General features: G+C 43.9%; 1 protein-coding gene across 6 annotated transcripts in view; it reads left to right on the plus strand.

Moving 5' to 3' along the window:
* Positions 1–438: 438 nt before the first annotated feature.
* DENND2B (DENN domain containing 2B) overlaps positions 439–24,951 on the plus strand; it is a 154,340-nt gene continuing 129,827 nt past the window's right edge. For 3 of the 6 annotated variants that reach the window (XM_014257918.2, XM_005529020.3, XM_088057376.1), the window contains exon 1: positions 2,413–2,838. The gene's annotated coding sequence lies outside the window, so the exon portion shown is untranslated. Of the gene's footprint in view, positions 464–2,412; positions 2,839–3,510; positions 3,595–24,951 lie in introns of those variants that run through there. The other 3 variants (XM_088057377.1, XM_088057374.1, XM_088057373.1) reach the window with 3 other exon arrangements.

A 24,951-nucleotide genomic window follows, 5' to 3' on the forward strand; every position in this document is an offset into this window, starting at 1 on the left:
CCCCCAGATGCTGCTCCCCGGATGTCGCCTCTGCGCTACAGCGGGGACGAGCCCATAGAAGCCGGAGGTGCCGAGCCCCGCCGTGCCCCTTGGTCCCTAGTGGGAAGCGGTGCTCCCCGCTCCCTTTTCGTTGAAGTTTTGCGGTACGAGCTGGCAGCGACAGCAGGTGGCGATGTCCGGCCGAGCGGCGCGGGTGCGGGTCAGAGGGCAGAGCTGCACACCCGCGGCACCCGCTCCGCCAGGGAAAGCCCTGGGGCGGTGGGAGAACCACTCGGGACCCTGCCAGCAGCGTTCGCCAAACAAGCCGGTTCTCTCCGTGGGAGCTGGGACTGTCCCGGGAGGGACCAGTAGCCAGGCTACGGTCACCGCTCGGAGTCACCGGAATGGCTTGGGAAGTGGCTGTGGCTGCGTGGGAGTAGAGCCACTTTGAGCCTTCGCTAACCTCGTGTGCACCGAGGTGACGGTAGGAAGGGAAAATAAGAACAAAAACTTCCTTTAAGTCTCATATGGCCAAGGTTAACATGGAGGCCCTGATCCTTCAAGTCCTTCATTGTTGTTGAGAGCTTTGCTAGCTGTAATCTCTTTGACAAGCAAGAAAAATAACCCTCTCCTAGTTTACATTTTATTGTCATCTCCCAGTTGCTTAAGCAGAGCAGCAGCCAGTCCCCACAATAAACAAGTCCTTCACAGGCTGCCTGCTCGTTAAGACATTGAAAGCCCCCATTCAGTGTTGAAATCCAGCTTAACTTTAAGTTTGGTCTCCTGCACTCACAAGAAAATTTAGGCAAGTTGCTGGAGCGCTTGAGGTCTGGAGAACTGAATGCAACATAAAGGGGGAGAAAAATAATATTTGATAAAAGCAGAGTTAGTGTGTTTGATGTGGTGGAGAAGCAGCCAGAACAGACTGCTTCCTGCTTAATTGGAAGTTGAACATCTTGGCATCGTGCCTTGTTAGCAATGGTCTCCTGGAGAGGTGAGTGGGTTTGCTATGTTGCCGCGCTTGTGAAATAGACTTGGAAAGGCCCTCCTATGTCGTTTTCATAACACGGAGAGAAAACTGTGTTCATTTTTTATTCCTGTCAGGTACTTGTAGCAGTAGCTTGTTGCTCAGTAGGTAAATTATTCGTGCTGTGTTGAAATTTAAACTCCCACTATTTTTTGATGTTTGGTGACACAGTACTCCTTTTGCAGCTGAGTAAATACATCTGTCCCAAGAAGGTTGACAGCTGAAATAGCTTTTGCTTTGAAACACACATTCACATCAGAATCCAGATGACAGTTACCCTTATTTCCTGTACATTCATTCTTTTGAAATATAAGCGAAGTTTGTGAAATGCTGGGCATTTCCACCAGATTCCTTGTTGTGTGGGATGATAGATCAGAATATCTGAGGACAATGTATTTCATTTTGCTGGTGAGGTGGCAAAGGCCAACAATAGTTTATCCTGAGCACTTGGTTCTGGGCTCAGGGAAGTATCCTTGAGTAGGAGAGCTCGTAAGCATTTGCCTGATGCTGAACACTATTTTGCTTCCATTTCAGTCAAAGGAAAGAAAGTCAGTCTAAAAGTTCCAGAAAGGTGTCGTGCTGGAATTTGTATTTTAAATTGCAGAGTACATGCTGCTCTTAATTTTTCTTCTGTACCTAATATAATTTGGTTAATTTATTGTGAAGTGACTTGTTTTATCAATGCTTACATAATACTTCAAGATCTAGGAGCAGAGTCTGTATTTTGCAATACTCGTGGCCCTGCTAAGAGCTAGCATCCTTGCCTCTTTTGTATTATTTTATATCAAACGTTTTGGGTGGGTTTCTCATCTGCCAAACCATCAGAAGCCGTGGACACGTGTGCCCAGGAGGTTGTCCGCACAATGCTGTTGGTGGCCTGGTAGCCAATGTGCCATGCAGGGACTTTCTTCAGCCCCGGTTCGCACGATGCCCTGGGGGGCCCTGGCTGGGCCGTGCCAGAGAGCGGGGACACCTCGAGCTGCGCTGCCCAGGGAGCACAGCATTCCACACGGCTGCCAGGAGCTGCTCCCGGGGGGCTGGATCGGAACCGAGGCAGCCGGCATGAAGTTCAGAGGCACACCGCTGCCTTCCTCGCCCTCCACAGGTGCTGTAAGAGCGAGGTACCCCGCGGAGCTCGGAAAGGCCCGGGAGCTCCGTGGTTCGCAGCTCCCTGATGGGAGCGGAGCCATCTGCCCCACGCCTGGCGCAGGAAGCGCCTCCCGCACTCCTCCTTCCTTCCGCTCTGCCCCGCAAGCGGCTCCGCGCCGAGAGGAGCCCAGCGCTTGTAGTGTTTTAAATAAAAACCAAAGCGATACCGCCCCTCTGGGGGAGAGCGAGGAGGAAGGCTGTCAGTCGCGAGGCTCAGTTCTCCCCTCCTCCTCCTCCTGTGCCCGTCGCATCTCCCCGCGGACCGGCCGGCCCTGCCCGGCTGCTCCGCTCCCTCCCGCCTCCCTCCCCGGTCGGGGACCCGGGTTTGGGGCTGGGGGGCGGCGCCCGCCCCTCCGCCGGACCGGGGCCGAGCGCTGCCGGCGGGAGCGGTGGCTGGGCAGCCCGGGGCTGCAGCCCGGGCCGGGTTGAGCTGCGCTGGGGGAGCAGGTTTCTTTGTTGGCTGCCGGGTGACTGGTTCCCATTAATCTCCCGCACTGGTCGTGGCCGTCTCCACTTCCTGCCTTTGCATACTTCTCTCTCCCTCGATTTCAGTCCCTTCCCACCCCTTTCCCTCCCCCCTTTCTTTCCCTCTTCCCAGCTTCTCCAAAAAAGCTACGATCACCCGGGCTGCGGGACGGGGGCTGCAGGCGGCCGGCGGAGGGAGCGCATCCCCGCGCACCTCGGTAAGGGCCGGGGAGCAGTGCTGCCGAGCGGTGATCGCCTCCGGGGACCCGGGCAGGGGAGTGGGACTGCGGGGAGAAACGATCGCTCGTGCTCCGGGTGGCCGTCCCTGAGCACCGAGAGTCTCCCGCGAGCGGGGCGGGCCGGGGATGCGCGGCGGCGGCGGGGGCTCGCCGGGCGCTGCGGGTCCCGGACCGCGGAGCCCCCGCGGCAGCGGAGCCGCCGGAGGCCGTGCCGGTGCGGACCGGCCCCGCGATCCTTGCGGGACCCTGCTCTGCCCTGGGGGAGCGCAGAGGGGCGGGGGTTCCTTTAGCACGGGTGGAGAGGGGACTCGGTGCTCCCGCGCTGGTGCCACCGCCGTGCCTCGCGGGACGCTGCTTTCTGCGTGGGTAGCGAGGGCAGAGGCACCGCAGAGGGACAGAGCCCCCAGAGGGACAGAGCCCCCAGAGGGACAGAGCCCGAGGGACCACTTCGGCCAGACCGGGGTAACTCCAGCCCGGCTGGCGATCCAGCGCGCCCAGCGTGGGGCTCTGAGCTGGGGGAGACGGGGAGCTGCGGCACTTCTCTTCCCTTTCAGTGCCCGTTCGCATCGTCGGTCCAGCCGGCTGCGGTGTTTGCGTGCGTGCTGAAAAGTGTAGAGGAGCCACCTGGACTCCGGCGGAAGACTTTAGGATCCCAGGACAGATTTGGCTGAAGAGCTAAGGGAGTTCTGCAGCAGTTCACTTGGTGGGAAAATCAGATGTCCTGCTCTTGGCTCGGTACCAAACGTTTGCGTTACTAAGGTCACTGCAATCAAAGAGTAGCAGTTGCATAGGAGAGAGCCTTCTTGTGTTTACTCCAGTTTTATCACCCGAATGTACTTCAAATTTAGTAGTCGAGCTGAATGAAGCTGGGTTCATAGTATTACTGCATGGAGTATGTCAGTAGTAGTGTTTTCTACACCCTGTGCTGACTTGGGGAATAGGTTTTCTTTCATTTTTATGCTGGCTAGCCAGACTTTAGACGTGCATTAAATAATCCAATAAAACTGGAGTGATCAAAACCCATGGAAGATGAAGGATGAAACTTAGGTTTTGTCTTGTTTTTCATGATAAGATGAATTGAAGTGAGGTTGATTTACCTTTATGACTTAATAATGTTTTGTTTATACATGATTTATAGTTGGTGGATGAAAATTTCCATATAGTGGAAGGGTAAGTTAACAGGGCAAAGGTAGGAGCATCACGCATTCAAGGTGAGATTTGAGGAAATCATTTATGTTTTAGAAGCACCAAAATTTAACTTTCATTGTGGTGATCAGGTTATGCAGGTGACATAGTGGAAATCTGTTACCAACTTGACATTTAAGAGTAAGATTTATGGGTTTGACCATTCATTTCCTTCTTTCTTTAAGATTAGTTATTTAAAATAAAACTGCAACACATTTATAGCAATGTGATGACTTGATAAAGTTATCCAGGAATATAGTAAAGCACCTTTTAACATTAGCTACAGTCTGTCCACTGTTAAGAGTGCCTAGACTGACATGGAACTGATACCGTGCTTCTGGGGTGGAACCAGTTTCCTCAAGAGTATGGAGTGAGGAAAGGGGCTTTTGGGAAGGGTTGACAGGGATGGTGGTGCTGGGCCTCACTGGGGCATGGAGACTGTCCTGCTCCTAAAAAGATGTAGCATGTGTTCTCCTCTTGTGTGCAGAAATGAGAGCCCTTGCCTGGCCTGGCTTTCTGCTGCTCCCTTCAGGGTGCTAAACTCCCCCAGCCAGCTTGTGCAGCATAGTCACTGCCCTTCCTGGCTCAGGGCAGGGGGAGAGGTGCTTTCTGTCCTCTCCTACCCCTGCAGCATGTTTGTGCTGCGGCTGCCAGGATGTGCTCCAAGAAGCTCAGGATCAAGCATTGCTCTTTCCCTTTAAGCAAGTGCCTTAATGTACACTGTAGCTCTTCAAGGAGAGAGTGACCCCCTTATTATTGGTGACCCTGTAAACCATTGTGTAATCTATTGACTGTAACATACCATGCCAATTTATTCTTGGTTGGGAAGTCTTGCCAAGGACTTGATGGAATAGCATGATTTTATCCACTTTATTGTTTTCATTGTGTTTCATAAACATCTAAGACCCTCTGGGAAGAATCACTGGGGCGGCTGGGCCTCCTTTTTTTTAATTGCTGGTTAAACAAGTGTTGCCAGTTAAAAAAAAATTAAAGCGGTATGCAGGATCTCAGAATGCCTGGAACTGCTAAACATTCATTTTTAGGAAGCAGGACTATTTTTAGTGTAGGGGCATTTAAAGAAATGATACAAGCCCCTTGTGAAGAGGTCACTGTGAAGTACACTGAAGAGCCTGCTTTTAACTGGAAAGTAAACCCAAGTTTCCCACAGCTGAGTAAAGTAAAAGAACCAGATTCGTGCTTTTCCTGCCTAACTGAAGAGAGAAAGGATGGATTTTTTTGTTAGTTTACTGTAGTGGGAGTAAGGATGCCCAAGTTCTTATCATACAACAACTGCAACAACAAAAATGCTGATCTTAATGACACCCTCACCTCTGATTTCCTCCAGTGAGTATCTGCAATGGAGATGTAGGACTGAAAGGCATTTAACACTTCCAAAGAGGGACTGGGAACTTGCAGCTAAGAATATGGTGTATCCCTTGGGATCTGTGTTTGTGGGAGATCAAAAGTTCCTTAAAAATGAATCCATGGTTGCCATTCTTATCTATACCTAAAAGAACAGGGGTAAAATTAGAGAAGATCATGTGTGTTGAGAACTCCAGGTCATCTGGGCTCCTAAATCACTTCTGAATATGGGATTGAGGTTGCCAAATAAATTACAGTGATTCCATGAAGTCTGTCCTCAATTCATCTGCCTGAAAAATGGAAGTCCTTGCTTTGGATGGATTAAGAGAATGTGGTTTAGGTCAATGTTATCACTGTGTGCTACAAACATCATGTTGTCTATGATGTCTTGAGTAATCTATCTATGTTTAATGTAACCCAGTCTCCTGCAGGGCAGAGGACCAACATCTGGACTGATCAGACTTTCAAAATGTATGAAATGATAGCAGAGTTGATTTTTGGTCCAAACTTCCTTGATGTCTTGTTTAGAATAAGTTTAGTTTAGATTACGAATTTGGGGTTTTTCCTTTTTTTTTTTCCTTTTCTTTTTTTCCCCTGTTGCTAAGTGCCATGTAGTTAGTTTTGTCTGTGTGCTGTAAAGTGTGTGCAACTGTTGCTTTTCAGATTTTTTGGTCTGCAGTTGGGATTTAGTTGGCAGTCTAGATAGAGACAAGTTTGGGGAACTGAATCCAAATATTTACATTCTCAATTTGGCCTAGTTTTTGTGCTTGTAAACATTCTTAGTCAAATTGAACTTTGGTGAGGTTATAAGTGGCTTTGCCAAACCTTGGAGAGTCACACCCTACAAGACCTGAAATTCCCCATTTTGGCAAGAGTTTTGGATGCTTTTTGGGTGTACATGCATCATCTGAGAGTTAGAACTCATAATTTTCACCCCTTATTTGACTGCAAAATATTTTCCTGTTTGTTGCTTTTTTTTTTTCATGTAGAAATGTTTCATGCTGGTGTGCTATGTCAAGTTAAATGTCATGGAGGAGAAGTCCTGCCCACTTATGAGGTCCTGTGCAGATTCCATAAATCCTGGTCTCCTATGCTGCTCTAGGGCTCTGGCCTGGTAGAGAGGGGCCATGGTGGAAATTCCTCTCTCTCCGTAGCTACTTTTTTCCTGGTCCTTGAAGTTTCATTGTGCAGAAGTTTAAAGACTGATTTGAGCAATGGGGATGCTTGCTTATGGAGCTTCAGATTAAATCCTCTCTTCATTCATGTAGGCTTTGAACAGCTGTCAGATTTTGCTAGAAACTTTTTATTCACTGAGCCTGAAAGATGTGTTCTCCATTAGCATTTGAACTTTCTGAAGTCAACACTACTACAAACTGTAGGGATAGGGATAAGCTACCACATTGGCGCTTCATGGCCAACCCTCCCTCTTGTGTAGGGATGCCTTCCTGTTTGGGGCTGCTGCTGATAATCTGAGTTTGCAGTTAGGATAGTTCAGTTGCAGCGACCTGGAGACTATTCTGGGATAGGGGTGACTGAGTTGCAGTGAGTTACAATAAGAGTTCTTGCTCATCAGCTGAGGTCTGGAGCTTTGTGTTCTTAGCCAGCCAAGTCTGGCCTGCCTTAGCTTAATCCATGGTGAACATGTTTAGAGTAATGTAACTTGTTCTCCATCTGAAGTGTATTCTCAGATAGTTAAAGCTGTTCAGGGAAATTAATGGTCTAATTCCTACAGCCGGTGCTTTTGCTACATTCTGCTGTGAGCTTCTGACCTTGGAGATGTGCTTGGTAGGCTGAGGAACACAGGACAAGAGTAGGTGTTCCTTTTTAATGCCACCTTGTAGATATGTTTGGTTGAGCTGTGTCTGTAGGCTGAAAAATCTGCTGCAGTCTAGTTGACAATTCAGTGAACTTGTGCAAATGGAAAGGTCCTTAAGGACACAGGGAAAGCACAGTGGGTTTCTGTCAGAAGTGCACTCTGTCTGTGTTCACACACACAGGAACGGGATGTTATTTCAGTGTGAGTATATCTGTCTCCTAATTGCTCTTAAAATGAAGAAGTAAGAATGCTTAATGTGTTAACATTTAGTGTTAGGATTGGTGCCAGCACAGGAAACCAGGTCTTTGAGTTGAAGCTTTTAACATTATTTTCTAACTCCCATGTTATTAAAAACAGTCACTGCATAAAGTTTCAAAGCTATAATTCATTTTATCATTTTGATGAGGTTGTCACACTGAATTACTGGTTTGCATTTTTCCCCTTAGGAAAAAGATTAGTAGTCTTCATGGGACACCAGTGATAATCACAGGGGACAGATGTTAACTGACTTGCACTGTGCAGAGCACTCTGCTCAGTCTGCTGTTACAAACATTAGGGCAGAGACCAAAGATTTTGGGAGGACTAGCCTGGAAGATCTTGCAACCCTTCTTCAGTGAGGAGCAGATGTTTTAGACACTGACTCTGCTCATTGTTCTGGGAAGTTCTTCAAAGTTAGGAGATGAATCTGTCTCTTGACATTTTTGCTTTCAACATTGTTATTACTTGAGGGAGTACAAATAGTTTTTGCAATACGGGGTGAAATTAATGAGGAATTCTAATGATTTTGATCCTTTGTCCTGATGAAAACTCCTATCACTTGAAGTCACGGGAAAGGGCCTAAAGTCGTGTTTCTTTCTATGTGGGCACAAAGAGAAATGAGACATATTGACTGACTCACTGTATGTGAAAGTGCTTCTCAATTGTGCTACAGGATTGTAATGATCGAAGTTTCCAGTTTGCCTCATATCTTAATCCTGGCTCTAGGCTCACAGCATCCTGCTATCCAGTGTTGTTCAAATGAGCTTCATGAACCAGGAATACTGTTTTGAAGATATGGCAAATGAATAAAATGCAAAAGCTTACCAAATAATCAGCAAGCTCTGATTATTTCCACTGTGAAGTTGCAAATTGGGCTGCAGTTCCATACCACAGCTTGTGTTTTTACTCTCTGCTGTATTGTTAACTTGATCTTCGAGCAGAACATCACCTGTGCCACTCAAACTGTCTAAGAAATTACTGACTTGAAAAAGAGTTGAGGTCAGGATAAGAAAGGAAAAAAAGGGATCATAAAGAGGAGGTGTAAAATCATCTGCACCTCCCTGAAGGCTGCTTGTAAAGATTACTTACTTAAAAATCTCCAAAACTATTAAAACAGCATTCAGTTGTCATAGATAGAATTTGTGCAGCTTTAGGTTAGTGTGCATATTTTTGTTGGTGTTTTATGGATGTATCCATCACCATTTCTCCTGTGGAAGTGAGTAAATATCTGGAATCATTTAATTGCACTTAAGGGAAAAACAAGGACAAGCACAGGGAGCTCATGTTGTCTCCTTCTTGTCACCTGTCTCGTCTGAAAGCCCTTGGGACACTCAGGGATACTTGCAAATTTTAATGGCACAACCCTGATTGCCTGGTTTTGTTATTACCCAACCTCAGGGTATCTTCCAACCTCCCTCCTACAACACAAGGTGTTGCACTTCAGCTTTTCCCTTCCCAGTGCTAAGGACTGGTGCAGAGGTGTTTCCTGCTGGCTCAGTGTTTATTAGCCTCTGAAACAGTGCTGCTCTTGCTGATGTAGCTGCAGAGCAGCTGGCAGCGTAACTGCTCTTTCTCTCCAGAGGTGTCCTTGGGCCTGGGAAGCAAAGGGGGATGTTGCCAGGTGGCAGAGCTATCTTCCCATCTAGTGCCAAGGTGAGCTGGGAATAATCTTTTGCCTGCTCTGCTTTTCCTGTGGCTGCATAACTTGGATAACACAGGTAACTCTCCAGAAAAAATAAGTTCAGAAGAGGCAAGAGCTCTCTGACTCTTGCTGTTTTGCCTGTAAGGCTTCATCTAAACCCTTGTTCTTTGGGCAAAGTTGTCACTTAGCTCCCAGGGAAATGTTGGGAATTCTTTTCCTTAGTGTTCTGCTTTTCTTCTTTCTCCTTTTAGCCCTTAGCTTCCCTCTGAAAGCACTCCAAGCTCAGCAGCTGGGCTGTAATGAACTCTGTGTGTGCCATAATCTTGATTTGTGCTGCTGCTTTCAAGCTGTAGATGGATGTGAGATCTACATTTTGCGGATACCACTTCCACTGTGTCTTGCGATTTGTTAGGCCATAGAAAGGGGATAAACAGTGACAAATTCTTCATCCACCTGTGAGCATTGAGGCTTCCTGTCTGTCACAGACACTCTGTGATTGCAACTACTTGAGCTGCTGGTGACATACTCCTTTGTTTATCTGTTCTGATATTGATATTTGTATTTTGTGGAATGCCAAGAGAGGTATGAGACTGTGCTTTGCACTGTTAAAGAGTATCACATAAGATTTAATTGTGAATTCAGCTTTACTTCTGGCATTGTTTGCCATTGAGTTGTTTCCCTGTGAGACAGTTATCTGTGAGCTAGAGAAACCAACAGAGAAGTTGGTGAAAGTTCAGTTAAGGCTCTGTCTCCCAAACAAAGCAGTGAGAGAACCATGGAGTTTTCAGTGACAGGCACATGCTCCAGAGAGAATAACAGTGGAAGGTAAAAAAAAGTTACGAGATAAATACACTGTCTCCTATACACCTCCAAGAGATTGCACCTGGAGTGGGGGAAAACTGGGATATATGGCTGAGAGGAAGTGCGTTTCTTTTCGCTTGTGTGGATCATTGTAAATTGTGATATTTCTGGCAACTGAAAAATGACAGGAGTTAATATGTAGCTTAAAATCACAGTCTGTGAGAAAGATGGGCAAAGCCTCTTGCTGCTCTGGGTGAAATCAGCTTCTCTTTTGAGGTTTAATGGTTTATATTCAATCCATTATCGTTATTTTTAGTAGAGAGCATTATTATGTACAGAGAGCATGAGATGAATCTGACTGATTTTTGGCATACTAGTGTTGACCCAGAAATACTGTGGGTAGACTGATGTGATAGAGGAAAAAATCTGGCCTATTCCTAAATTTGGAGAGACAGTAGAATGTTTTGCTCTGTAGAAGTGTAGCTGAGCCACTGAGCTTGGAGGTGTGCTCTGCAAGCAGGACAATTAGAGGGTAGTAGCATATTCATATGAGAAATTCAAATATGTAATGTATATTCATGAGCCTATGGATAATGGCTAAAACAGCAGGAATCCAGCTCTGCAAAGCCAAGTGCTTTGTCTTGGACTAAAATCTTCCTTTTCCCTTTCCCATGTGCTTTGCAGCAGGACAGGTTGGCAAGCACATCTGCCTGTCCAGCCCAGACAAACATGTAGTGGGAAGGTCAGCTGGGGTGGAGACCACACAGAGCAGCTGCTTTGGACCAGATGAATTATCCCAGCAGCTTCTGCTCACCTCTTCCTCACCTGGCGTTGTAGTACTGGCTGGTTTTCCAATTTTTCCTGAATCTACTTTTTAAAAATTAACTTTCCCCTCTTAGTTAGGCAAAGAGTAAGGGGCAAGTACATGTTAAGTTCTTTTTTTTTTTTCTGTGGAGATTTAGGATAACCCTATATATTGGATAGTCAGTGAGAGATGTTTTGATCCAGGATTCATTGACATAAATGAGATTTTATAAATAAACAAACAAACAAACAAACAAATAAATATGTTTTTGTTTTCAATACACAATGAAGACTTACGTCCATAACTTCTAAAAACTGAATGGAGTGTTCCTATACTGGGTCTAATGCATACAGGTTATTTTTATCTCTAGGCTTTTTCATGTGGATTTAAAAATCTGAATGATGAGGGCCTCTGAATCAAACTAAGATTGGTAGCTTTTAGGAGTAGAGCAAATGACAATAAAAAGCAGGAGCTGAATTCAGATAGTAGCAGAAAGATGATGAGCTATAGCAACAGAGTAACATCTTTCATTTGTAAATCTAAAAGCATTTAAAAAAACGTGAACAAATGATTAAAGACTGCATCTGACTTTGGTGGATGAGGGAAGCATCAGTGCAGATGAAAAGGATTGGGAAGGTAATTCTGGGAACAGATATTTTTCTTCTTTATTTTCAGTGTAAGTCTTAGGAAAATCAAAAATATATTGTGAGGCAAAACATTTTCTTTTGTATTGAGCTACAAGTATGCAGAGTAGTGCTTTTCAGATGACAATATTGCTGCTACCCTTCAGTGCTTCACAAATGGCTTCCCACTGCTCCCACGATGTAAGATGTGATTCTAAGTGAAGTTACTTTTCTTCAAAAGGTCAGGTGATGAGAATATCAGGAAAATTTAGGTTTTTAAAACCGTTTCTTCACTGTGTAATCTCAAATATTTATTAATGGACCAATGTACATACAAAAATATGATGTTAATACTTTTTTTTCCTTGAAAATTATGAGTCTTCTGTCTCTACTTATGTCTGATTTTTTGAGTATTAGTCATAACTATTATTTCTAGTTACAAGGAGGCAGTTATTTTGTATCTACTATCCCCATCCTTCCCCCCATTATAAACGTGTGTCAAGAGGCAAAGATACTTTCTGGTACATCCGTGTGCAGCTCAGGCTTACATCTTATGTAGAGCATATTTATCATGACTATTCAAAAGATATTAATTTACCCATTTCTTTTCACAGATATTTCAAATAGTGCTTTCTGTATGTGGATTAAATTATCCCTTTTTATGGATGGAAACAGAGGTTTGCTTTGACACAGAAGTTATCACAGCAGATGTTTAATTTATCCCTAAAATTAATTTTTACCAGGGAGTGGAGGACATAAAGACCCTTTCTGCCTTCACAATTTCTGATCTTTGTTAAGAAGTCCTCAGTTCTCTATAAAGCCTTTACTAGGTTAGATTCAAATAGAACAAAAAAGGCTCTGGCTTTTTATACAACCCCGCTGAGATTTTCTAAGTCACTTATGATAGTTAGATGCTCATTTTCCATTAAAGTCAGTTTGAACCAAATACAAAAATCCTCAGTGTGGCTTTGGCCTAATTGTTTAACAATAAAACATCCACATGTTCTTCTTAGAGGGAACTTGAGACCTTCACATTAGGAATGTGCAAGCAAAAGGCAGCAACTTATTGTTTCAGTGTTTTCCTTGTATTAAAGATACTTCTACATGTCTGTATATATTTCTGTTGAAGCAGAAAAGTACCTCTTTCTTAAAACAATTCAGTCCCAAAATACCTGCTTTGCGTCTGTTCTCACACTCGGAAGAAAACAGGTTTGCTCTGTAATGTTGGTGTTTCTGTACTTTTCTCCCTTTGATTTTTAACCACTCTGGGAATAATCACTCAAGAGGAAGAGCATGCTGATCTTTCTCTAAAAGAGAATAATTTATTTTTCATAACAACTAAGTTCACTGTCTGTGGAAAGAAAGAAAGACAGAAGGAGAGAAATATGGGTAAAGAGTTACTACCTGGCAAATCTCTGGTCCAGTTGCTGCTTTTTTTGCTCGTTCATTCAGAGGTCCTCTAAGTCATTCCATTACCTGGAACCTCAGGTTCCCTGTGTGTTTGTAAAGCAATAACTGATCTCTCCCCCACGTATTCCTGAGATCTGCACATTGAAGAAGCAAAAATAACCAGATGTTTGTATTTCGTTGTATCTTATGACCTTAGGTACCTTTGCAGTTTGCTGCATTTCTTTTGTAACCTGGAAAGGCTGTGTTGGGCTGTAATTACACTCTGAAGTGTGGTGGCAATTTTCCTGTACAGTTTCGGTGAGCCTGAGCAGTGCACATGGCTCTGAGAGCTCTGAACTTGGAAAGGCTGAAACTTGTGTTTGTTCTGGGCCGACACCTCTGGCTGAGCAAAGAAAAGGTGTTGACGTTGGAAGGAGCTGCGGCTCTACTCCCTTGCCAAGTATGAGGTGAAGCCCTGAAGGAAGGAATAGCAATGATGTGTGACCAAGCAAAGGGTGTTCAAGACTTCTCCCTCTGAGTAGCTGGACCCTCCGAGGCATCACCATCTGCCAGCCAGGCACTCTTGTGAGAGGCTCAAAGCACCCAGGTTTTATAGGCCTGTTAAAACAGTGCTGTGTAAGATGCTATTTTTTTGTGATGCAGCAGCATCTCTGACTTTTCTTTTTCTCCTCGTATTTCCCATTGTCCAGGAACTGTAGCATCTATCAGGTTACACTTTCATTCATACAAAATGCTACCAATATGCTTACAGTTAAACATGCTACATAAATACCTTATTTTACTGCTTTATTAAATGTGTAACAAATCTGTTTGGCAGCCACCTAATAGGAAATGGTGTATAGGTCTCTCTTGCACATTTACTTGGCTCTAAAGTTTTCAGGTTCAGGTTAAATTAGGTTTTGGATATCACTTTCTTTGAAAAACTTTTCATATAACCTTATTTCTTTCTCAGTCCTTTGGATTCTGTAGGGAATCTGTTAGTTTTTCATATGTGCTGTCTGTTTGAATTGACTTGAGTCCCCTGAAGCAAATTTTGCTGCAACTTATTTCACTTTTGTATAAATGGATTGCATTTGGGTCAAATATTTTTAAGCTACATGCATAAAATATAGAAGGGGAGAATAAAAAGGTAACAGGAGATTTGTTTACATCCTTAGCTGTGCTTTGCTTTTGCTGTATCTTTTTACAGATGTTTGGTACCACAGCCATAGTTTTTCTCCTGTACCCTCTCCTGTGGAGGGGATGCAGGCTGGAGAAGTGATCTGCTCTCTTTTCCTCTCCCAGTATTTTTTCTAGTATTTTTCTACATTTATGTAGACATTTCCAGAACATCTATCACAACTTGGGTTAGCTGATCTTTCCTGACAGCAATTTATTGTAGTTACCAAAAGTTTCTTTTAGTACCTTACTAGGTTTGTTGGTACTCTGGAAACTCTCCTTTCCTTGTAAACTGATGGTGGGAGGTAGTTTCATCAGGAGACCAGGCTGGCTGGCAATTTCTGGCTCAGATGGAGGAAGAAGGAACATTAAAGGGACAGAAAATGCTTTTAACTTGTGTATTGTAAGACTGAATGGAGGTGATTTAGTATACTGGCTGCTTGTTTTCCTCAGAGCTCTTCTCTGTCCTAAGGAAATCCCTTCTGCAAAGTCTTGGTTTAGGCAGTTTGTGACCTAGCCCTGGCCCCACAGCTGCTCCATCCTCAGGCGGTTTGGGCATGTCTTTACACTGGGCCAAATGCCAATTACATATTTGGGACTGAAACCCCATCTGGGTGGTGGTTTGGTTTTTTGTTTGTTTGGGTTTTTTTAGCCAGAAAAAGAAATCCTGAAAACGTGTCTGTTTTATGTATTTTGCAAAGGATGTTTTTCACAATAAGGGCAATGGAAGTCTAAACCTTGAACTACATTGACACACATGCATTTTGCTGAGGTAACTCAAGTGTTTAAGTGCATGTAAACAGCATGATACTGTGTTTCTTAGAAGAGAATGATGAGGCAATGATAAAAACTCCCAACAAGGTGAAAGTGGATTTGGACCTTTCCAGTGGTTTTGTTTCCCATTTGGAAACCTGATCCATTGATTGTTTTCTCTACTGTACTTAGTAGCAACAGTGAGTGAATTGAAAAGCAGGGACAAGCATCTGTTTTTCTGTAGCTGATACTTAAGGAGACCAGATTCTATATCCTTCTGTAAGTCTGAGTGATGCCGAGTTCATGCCACCTGGGAGCGTAGTTGTAAGGAAATCAATGCCTTTAACACACTGGGTTTCTGCTCCATTTGTTTAGAAAGCTGCTCCTGGGGGTTCACTGCGCAGTGAGGATTGTGCTCCTGGCTGGAATTTGCCATGCCCACCTACAGTGCCCTTCCTCACTCTGGGTGTCAGTCTTTTCTGCAATGTTGTTTGACAGACCAATGAAGGAAAGTAGCCCATACCCCACTCCCCTGCTTCTCAGGGTATTTCTTACTCCACTTAATGTAACAGGGTGAAAATATCCCAGTATGATAGTGTGTTACCCTTGCTTGAAGAAGCAGGATGACATTTACCAGCAGGCTTGGAAGCAGAGTGGGATCTGCCTTTGAATAGGACTGGTGGCTTTGGGCAAGCAAGGTGTGTGATATGAGACTGGTTTTTGCAAAGTCCTCTAAAGCATTTTGACTAAACAGTTTCTTGTAGGCTAAACAGACTGGAAAAGGCTCAGTCTGTGGGCAGGAGAGCTCCCAAGAGCCTGCTTGGTTCTGTCATTCAGTTCATGGCATTTGTCCCCTGACCAGAGAAGATGTGTGCCAATGGTCCAGCAAGGAGCTGAGGGCACAGTCTGCTTGGACATCATGGTTTTCAAATGAGATCTGGATCAGGTGCTGGGCTTAACACTTGTGCCTGTCTGCTTGAGGAGTAATTACATCTCTTGGATCAAGAGATCAATTGTTCAAGGCACCCTGAGCTCACAGAAATGTAATGATGACTGCCCTGCAACATTAAAGTGTCATCTAAAGATAACACAAGACCAGCCCACCAACACTGTTAAACAATCAAAAACAGTACAGATTAAGTTAGCCACTAAATCAAGCAAGGAAAATGCTCCCTTCTACCCTTACTGACCCCTACAAAGATTTGTTGCTTTTGACTCCTCCTTGGAAGATTACCAAATTTGGAAATGTGAGCTATTTCTGACCAGTTTGGCATCAGGAATAGGGTGCTATTTAAGTGCTTTTATTTTATTTTATTTTGGTTTACTGCACTTATGCCTCCACAGACTTCCCTTCCTACTCTAAATGGATACGATATTTTGTCCTTTGTGCCCTCTATGCTTCTGTGTCTTTGCACTGTTGAATGAGTATTGTGGTTTTTTACCTCCAAAAACATCTGTATTCCAGCAGATGAAGCAATTTGTGTGTGCGCAATTTTCACTATTTATTTTTCAAAGGTGTTGCAAGGTTACTAATTGTTAAATGACTTGAAATTCTTCCTTGAGGAATATCCTATGACTTGAAGCAGTGTTTAAGTCAATGAAGGCATAAAGATGTTGCCCATATGTATTTTGAGGTCTTTAGCTCATATTTGTGTAGGTAATAATACCTAGCTCTGATACTGCACTTTTCAATGCAATTCTCCAAAGTGCTTTGCAAAGCTGGATGAAACCATAACTAGAGTTAATGAAAAGGTTTTGATTCAATGAAGCATGATTAAAATATGCTGTTTTGCTTGTGCTGAACACTTTCTGGAATTCATTTGATGCTGGGAGAGCTTTCTGAGGAGCCAGAGTGGGCTAAAGACCTAACTGAAACAGCAGCAAACCCAGCAACTGCTTTTTATGAGAGAGTGAACATATCAGCACAACTGGCTTATTGTGCAACATCAAGTTTTTTGGTTTCATTCAAACATGAGATAAAAGCAAGGAATGACACTGCGGATATTGTAACATCCTTGAATAACTTGAGCCAGTGTCTCCATTTCATAGGTTAAGAAATCAAAGTGGAGGAAAATAAAATTACTTGCATGACTTGAATTGCCCAATATGCCAAAGATGGAGCTCAGGCTTTGAGTCTTGTGGCCACAAAGCTGCCTCTGACGCTTCACCATAGTTTAACAAGGCACTTGCTTTACCACTTTTGCATAAAATCCATTATTTCCAGAAATTAAAATTCCAAGCAAATTGAAATGTAGACCAATTGTAGCAGTGAATTTCTTCTGATCAAAGAAAAGGGAAGTTAGGTCTACCTGTAGTGTTAAGTGCTTACACTGCAAATGAGGACAATGAAAGCATTCACTGTTTCACTGCTGATGCATTGCAATTTGTGTGGAGCTTCTTGGAGTTTGGGAGCAGAAATGGAACTGGAATTAATTTCCTCAGAATTATAGAAAAATAAAATATATTCCTGCTGTTTATCAGTGTCTCTAACAACATACCTGTTACGACATCATAGAATAGATGCCAAAAGAATAGTGAGATATACCTGTGGCAAAGTGTATTTCAACTAGAAATTTTTGAAGGTAATTGATCCAGCCAGGTATCGCTGTGCTGCCCCACTCTTTGTTGTCCTGAAGACTGCTTACTCTGCAGTGCTTTGCTGCTGGGAAGTGAAAAGAAGGTGCTGCCCTCAAGTCAGAAAAGGCAGAGATACAATGCCCCGTTTATTGTCTTGACATTTTGTTTTATTGTTCCAGTTTGCAGAGCAGTCTCCAGAGGTTTCTAAAGTATGCATGAATAAGAGAGAGAAATGAACTCCTAGTTTGTTTTGGTAATTTTATCTTGGAGACAGCCTTGTCTATTGAAACACATCTCTTGTTCCTATTTGCTTTGTCAGGAATCTGGGTGGCGCAGTACCCTCCTACCTCATCTTCTACCTTTTCTCTATACCTACCTTCATTGTGCATGCTGTTTGTTAACAAGTCTGTGGTCTCCTCAGATCTTTTTTTTATTGGCTGTCTTTTATTGCCTTTATTCATATTCCAGTGTAGTCTGCAAGCACCAATTGGTGATTGAAGCCCGATTTCTCAGTCTTTCTGCGTGCATGAACCATGTGTGTAAGCAGTATCAAAGGTCCATTTTTGATGTGAAAAAGGCAGATACAAGAAGTGGACAGGAAGCAGAGAAATATGTGTTAACTTTGATTAATTTATTGGTAGTATACTAAAAAGAGGTCAGTGATGTCACTCACTAAAAATTCTCAGAGGTTGTTGCGTGACTGGGCTATAAGTAGGTTTATGCAGCATTGGCCTTGAAAAATTATATATGGGAATCTTCATCACATATGGGAGAGAAGTTATGTTTATATCCCAGAATATAAATGAGATGCTAACTGGAACAGCTTTGTAGCATGGAATGTCTCTCTTTCCTTCACAGCTTTACATAGTTCAGTGCTTCCCCTTCTTCATGCCCTCATGCCTAAGGAATGCAGACGAATAGCTGGAAAAGGTTTGTCTTAGTGCTGTTGGGTCATTAAGGTTCTTGGCCAAAATACATCCCTGACCTCCCTGGTCAGAGGAAAGTTCATCAATGGCAACAGTTTCACTGAGACTTTAGCTAGAGTGTCTCAGCTGTTGAGGATGAGGCCTGAGGGTGCTGAAAGGGATAGATCAAAACCTGCTATAACTCTTGTTAAGTGTGTGTCTGGTGAAAAACTTTATGCCTCATTTCATGCAAGGAGAATGCCTGCAGACAATACGGAGAGGCATTCTTCCTGTGTCCATGTTTTTGTAAAACTTTAGGATACTTCTCATCAAAATCCCAGTAACAGGGGGTCTGTTGACCTCCCCAGTTACAGAAATTTAGCTCTTAGAAGGAGCTGGGTATCAATTATGAAGGTGTGTAATTAACACTGAACTGATTGTACAACAAACTTTGAAGCAAACTGCTTCCAGCAAATCTATGTGCATGGACAAGAGTAATTTTCATTTTTCCATAGACAAGCAATCAGCACGACTTTCTGCTGCACAGCTCATGCCTCCAGCAAGCTCTCTCTGAACTGGAGCTGTCTGCAGCCTTGCAGCACAAAAGGACCTGAGCAGTGTGATCTGAGAGAACGTTTATGAAAAACACCAGGAATGTTGTCAGGCTGGCATCAGGAGGAATGCTAATACCTGGTCAAGGAGAAGCATCGAGATCCAAATTCTAGGATCTTGAATTCCAGCCAGCAAATTGGAATTCTGCAGGAAGCAATACAAAAATCCTGTGGAATATTCTATATTCTTCTTGCATTACAGGCAGCAGTTTCTATAGATCTGAATATAATCAAATACTCTGAATAGACCATAGAATTCTTTAGGTTGGAAAAGGCCTCTAAGATCAGTGGATCCCACTGTTAACCCAGCACTGCCAAGTCCACCGTTAAACCATGTCCCTAAGTGCCACATCCACATGGCTTTTAAATACCTTCAGGAATGGTGACTCAGCCACTTCCCTGGCAGCCTAGTCTAGTGCTTGACACCCTTTTGCTGGAGAAATTTTTTCTTATATCCAAACTTAACCTCCCCTGGTGCAACTTGAGACTATTTTCCCTTGTCCTGTCTGTTCTGACCTGGGAGAAGAAACCAACCCCCATCTTGCTACAGTCTCCTTTCAGTTGACTGTAAGGGAGTGGACCTTTACAGCTTCATTAGAAAAGGTCACATCAAAGCACTTGATCTTGTGCAAAGTGGAATACCTGACTGTATATCAGCCCTCAGTAGATATTTCTGTGATGCTGGAAATCCTCTCTCATTGTCCCTCTGAGGAACATGAGAAGAGTAATGGAAGAACATGTACCTTAAATGCAGATCAATGTGCAAGTCACATCTGTTATTTGAGAGTGTATTGCTTCACCCTTTCTGAAAAGGAACCCATATATGGGGAGTTGACATAATCTTCCTCAAATCATTAGTAACAGATTAGTTTCAGATAAAGTTTATTTTCTTGCAGTTATTGTTGTTCTTAGTCCCAGCCTTTCCTGTTTTGTGACCCTTGTGGGAAGGTTAGGTCTCATGATGGGGCCAGGCTAATTTTGCCACATCCAGAAACCTAATGATTTAAACTTCTGTAATCAGTTCCAAATGACCTCTGTTCCCATAAGGCTTGTGCTCATTGCTGAGCATTGTTTCATGTATTTTCTTTATTATATTAAAACTTCATGAGTGTGGCCACTGTAATATACAAGTACCTGCAGAACTGACTGTCTTTTGGGGAAGCTGAGTTTTGGTTTTTTGAGCAAGCATGCAGTGTTGAAACAGAGCAAAACAGAAAATGTTAGAGCCCTAACTTTGTCCTTAGGGAGCGAACATACAGGATCTCTCTTCTTCCTCCAGGTTTCCCTCCTGGAAACCTGGACTACCTGTGGGACTCCCAGGACAAACATTGCAGCCCACTTTTGCGCTTTATTATCTCATACATTCCTTGCACATGTCCACAGAATATGAGTGTGACTTTTGTAGTCATCTGTGCCTGAATAACCATCAAAGGCTGGAGAGCAAAGCCCCCTTTTTAACTTCAGGGGAATAAAAAACTCTACAATCTTCCCCCCCCACCCAAACCCCCAAACCCCCAATCCTCCCTGCAAAAAATAAGAAACCCAGATTATGTAGGCTGTGATACTGCAAGAGCTTTTGGTTGGTTTTTTAAAGACACCACTATTTAGGGGTGGGGTGTGGGTGGAAGCAAACAATGCAGGTAGGTGACTTAGAAAATAGACAGCTGTATGTAAGATGGTGTCTCTCCCAAAACAAAAGAATCTGTCTCCAGAAATTTGATCTTGTTTTGCTGGTAGCATATAGTGTAGAATGTCAGCTATGAAGGTGCCTATACAGTTGATGCTATTTTGAAGAAAAACCCAGATTTGAAACCTGCCTGTGTAATTTCTCTGTTGATCATATGCTCCATTTTTGGCTTGTATTAGTTTTGCACATCACTGTGCCACTTTGCAGAACCTACAATAACTTGTGAAGTTCATACAATGCAGCTGGTTCTTGGTGTCTGCTCTTAGTGGAAATCAGCTGTCTTGATTTCTCTGCCTGTGAACAGGAAAGAGAGAAAAAGGTTTGTTTGTTTGTTTTATTTGAAAGGATGATATGTAAAGTGGAGGAGTAACTCTCCAAGACCAAAAATAAAACAGCTCCAAAACTGGACTCCAGTTTTCTTCCAGTGCTTCCAGCCTGCACTCCCAACAGGCAGAGAGAAATGCGAGGCCAGAGTGCTCACAAGGATTGCTGCATATCCTGAGGAAAACTCTCTGATGCAGTTCTAATTTTGCTGTGGGGCTGTAAGGATACTCCCTGCCACATTGCATTCAGTGCAAATGGCAAAAGCTTTTGCAATTTTTTTCCTGTGGACATAAAAACTTATTTTAAAATTTTGCTCTTACCTCAGGCTAGCTAGGAAAGTCTGGATAGCCGAGAACCTTGCTGAGTGTGAATAATTTAATTGATCCATCAGTCTTTTTTGTGAGCAGGAAATTGTTTGTTTCTGTGATGCAGTATTTCTGTTTGAAGAGAGATGATTGCTTGCAAAGGTGCCTTTCCTGTTCATACACGTGATTGTATTAGCAGGGATGTTTTGAACTCTGTCTGAATATCGGTATCTTACCCTGGAATTAATCACCAGGAAAACCAGTGACCCAGTTTCCCAAAGCTGCTCTGATACCAGGTCAGCTGCTACTTCTTCACACTTCCCATGGGTCAAAACCAAAGTGCTGAATCCCTCTGAAAAGGTGTTCTGATATTTCTCCTTCCTTCAAATTTCCCTTTTAATGCCAGCCCCCAGCTATTATGTGATGCTTGTCCTGATCATGCTCCAGGGTCCATCAAGGCAGGGAGGGTGACCAGCAAATGGAAACAGTGTGGGGTACATGGCACTGCCAGGGAGCAAAGGCTGGACCATGAGACAGGATGAGCCAGGAGCTGAGGGTGACCCCAGCACAGGTAGGACAATGCTCTCACTGACCTCAGCAAAGTTCCACGGTGCCCAAGTGGGACCAGGTTGGTGGCAGTGCCAGCTGTCACTGGTGGCCCAGTGATCACTGTGCAGATGCAGAGAGAAGAGCTGGGCCCAAGATAAATCCACACAGCAAGTCAGGCCCAGCAAGGACAGGGCTGGGGTGGGGGGTGAACCTGCAGCATGGCTGAGCCTAAGCTTACCCTGGGCTGCTGGTCCCTTGGGCAGTGGCTTTGGGGGTGCCAGTCCCAGGTCTGGCTGGACAGGGCATTTAAAGGTTTTTGGTGCACTTGGGGCCCTGACAGCTGCTCTGATGTGGGCCAAGCACTGACATAATTAATGGCACATGTTATTTACTATGTAAGAATTTCTTCTGGGCTCTGTGAGACAGCTCAGTGACTAAAGTGCTACTGAGCATGAGTAAGGAGCAGCAGGGCTTCTTTCTGGAGGCCAAATGATGAGTTACAAGTGTACCCTGGGCCAAAGCAAGGAAGAGTCCAATATCTCACTTCCTGAGGAGCAGACTGAGAAAGTGTTTGAGTCTTGATGGGCTGGAGCTTCTGTCTGTTAATGTCCACTGCAGTCCCAGGGTAAAGTTGAGGTGGGCAGTTGTGTGTCAAAGAGAGGGACATTTCTGTGTTAATGAACAGTTTGGGTGAATGTTAGTTTTGGAAAAGGGAAGGAAAAAAAATGTTTTCTCCAAATTTCTAGCCTAAGACTCTTCATGGCAAATTTGTGTCTAATTTTTCTCTGTGTTGGTGAGAAGAAAATGAGCACAGTGAGTGCAGTGAATAAGGTCTGCCTTGAGGGCTTGTGGAAAAAGCTGGCTGAGCAGGTCACTCTCCTGGCCTTGCAGCAGTAGGGTGGTGACTCAACACTTGCCTGAAAATCAGTGCAGTTCTGATGTCCTTTAAAATGTAGGAATGTGGGTCTGGCCTCAAGCTTGAAGAAGCCTCTGTGGAAAGGCCCATGATGACTTCAGTGGTCTTGAGAATGAAGCTGTGCAAGGTTTGCATAGATCTGGCGCCAGATGCGCCTCCCACCCAGAGCTCTGGCGATGAACATGTGTGCACAAGGTCGCTGCAATTATGAGAGAGTTCAAAGGGAGCTCCACATCCAAGGAGAAATGTTCATGGCTGATCCGTGCCTCAACAATGCACTTCCACACAGCAGCCATCCACAGCAAGGGGCTTCCCCACAGAAGGGAGCATCAGACTCACCCTGTCCACCAGGGCTGAGCTGTACACATGTTCTCTGGGAGATGAAATTACTGCATGTGGGGTTCACAAAATAAACGTGCAGAAAAGTCCTGCAGCTTTCTTGCTTGCAGTTTGATCTGTAAGAAAGGTCTGTGGTAGCATGTGTTTTTGCAGTCAACACAGATATTTTTGGGGAGTGAGGCTGAAGTGTAGGCAGCACGTAATGATACACGTGGAAGCATTTGCAGGAGTCACTGTGGAGGGGGTTACAAGAAGAGCTAGTGAATGAGAAGAAGATGTTCTTAACCATCATGGCCTCTTGAGATAAGCCTGATGTGCAGATGAATATGTTGGTATTTGCTCCAGGAAAATACCAGAAAGTTTGATGGTGTGATGCCCCCTGCCCTGGGTTGGTGGATCCCATCTAATTTGTTGTTTTCCATCTCTAGAAGTGCTCTGGTGGAACAGGGAAGAGTTGACCTTCATTAAGTAAAATCTGGTGGGTTTTGTCACATCCTGAATCCCTGTAAGGACACTACAGCTGTGTCACACCCCCAGAGTGGTGGCTGCATCCTGCAAGAAAGCTGTCAGCTTTCACATAGAGAGACAAAGCTATAATTAAAACACTGCACGGTTATCAAATATCTCTCATTTGTGTCATCAAAGGTAGCATTGCTCACATTGGGTCGTGGTGTGCTGGTCTGGCCCTCCAGTATTCGATTTCCAGACTGGTTGATTTCTCTCCTCTTCATCTTTACACATCCTGTAAGGCAGCCATGTTGTGGTCCAGGTGCTGCTGTGTTTTGCTGGCGAGTGAAGCAGATCTTGTTTGCTCTGTATACAATTACAGTGACTAAGAAATTTTAAAGAAAGACCTAGAGGTGTTGTCGCAATGTGCTCTTACCCAATGTTATTGTGTGGGAGACAGTGGGTGGTAAATGCAAAAGAAAAAATCAACAGTTTTTCTTCCTTACTCTTGTCAACTCTGCCAATTTTAATGTAGGGTTTTTTGTTTTGTTTTGTTTTTTTGCATACGGGTTTTTTCCTACCTTCTTTTAAGGTCCAAGTTCCTGGAGCTAAGTGACTATCAGAAATTTTGAACCTCTCTGGGTTTTTTAGCTACACAGGAAAGCTTTAAAACATGAGTCCCAGAGGCCTGAGATCTGTAAACCTAATAGGAAGAGCACCACCTTTATCTATTCCTAAAATTCTGTGATTAGTTTAGGTCATCTCACAGCATCTGGGGGATTTACTTCAAGGCGTAAAACACTTAAACCCAGTCAAATTAACTTCATATTTTCACTGTCCACTTGTTGTGTGGTGTTGGAGGGAGAGCAGGAGATGGGTCTGTGACTCAGCCCCTCTCCCAGCAAGCAGGGAGGTGTGACAGGAGAAAATTGAGTCTGCCTGGAGTGGTCAGAGATTGTGTTCACTGAAGGGAAAGGAACTGGCACTTTGCTCAGGGCTGGGGTGAAGAGAGAACTTCCATTGTCTTTCACTTTGCTGAGTATCAGTAAGGGATGGACAAAGACACACTTTTTTCTAACTTATTATTTACAGGACTGTTACTTCCCTACTGATGTCACTGGAAATATATTTAATTGCTGTAACCTCCAAGGATGTCCAGAGGTCAATGAGAAGAGAATCTGGTACTCCAGAATTCCAGCTTTGTGTAAATAAACAAATATTTTGGTAAATTCCTGAGAACGAAAGCTGGGGGCCATGGCATGACAAGCAAACCCATCAAAAATAGACTTGTTGTTTTTGATTTTATTAGCGGACTGAATCTTTCAAGCAGGAGGATTGCACAAACTGTATGCAATTTGTCTAAAAAGTACTTTCTCTAGAAAGCTGGGGGAAGGGGAACAGGAGAAAAAGAATAACATTTCAGAGGCATTCTCCCACTGCTTTTGTCTTTCATTTAAAAAGGGATGCTGACTCATAAGCAAGAAGCTTTCTCCTGCATCAGGATAGTACAGCCTTATGGCCATGCTCTCTGCTTTGCTCCCATTTCAGGAACTGCACTGAAGGTGAGCAGGGCTGTTTGCAACCCAGGCACTCTTCTCCAACAGCATCTGCTTTTCAGA

The sequence above is a fragment of the Pseudopodoces humilis genome, chromosome 7 (assembly GCF_049639895.1).
Source record: "Pseudopodoces humilis isolate 2021_Gansu_Grassland_sample_001 chromosome 7, ASM4963989v1, whole genome shotgun sequence".
Lineage (NCBI taxonomy): Eukaryota > Metazoa > Chordata > Aves > Passeriformes > Paridae > Pseudopodoces > Pseudopodoces humilis.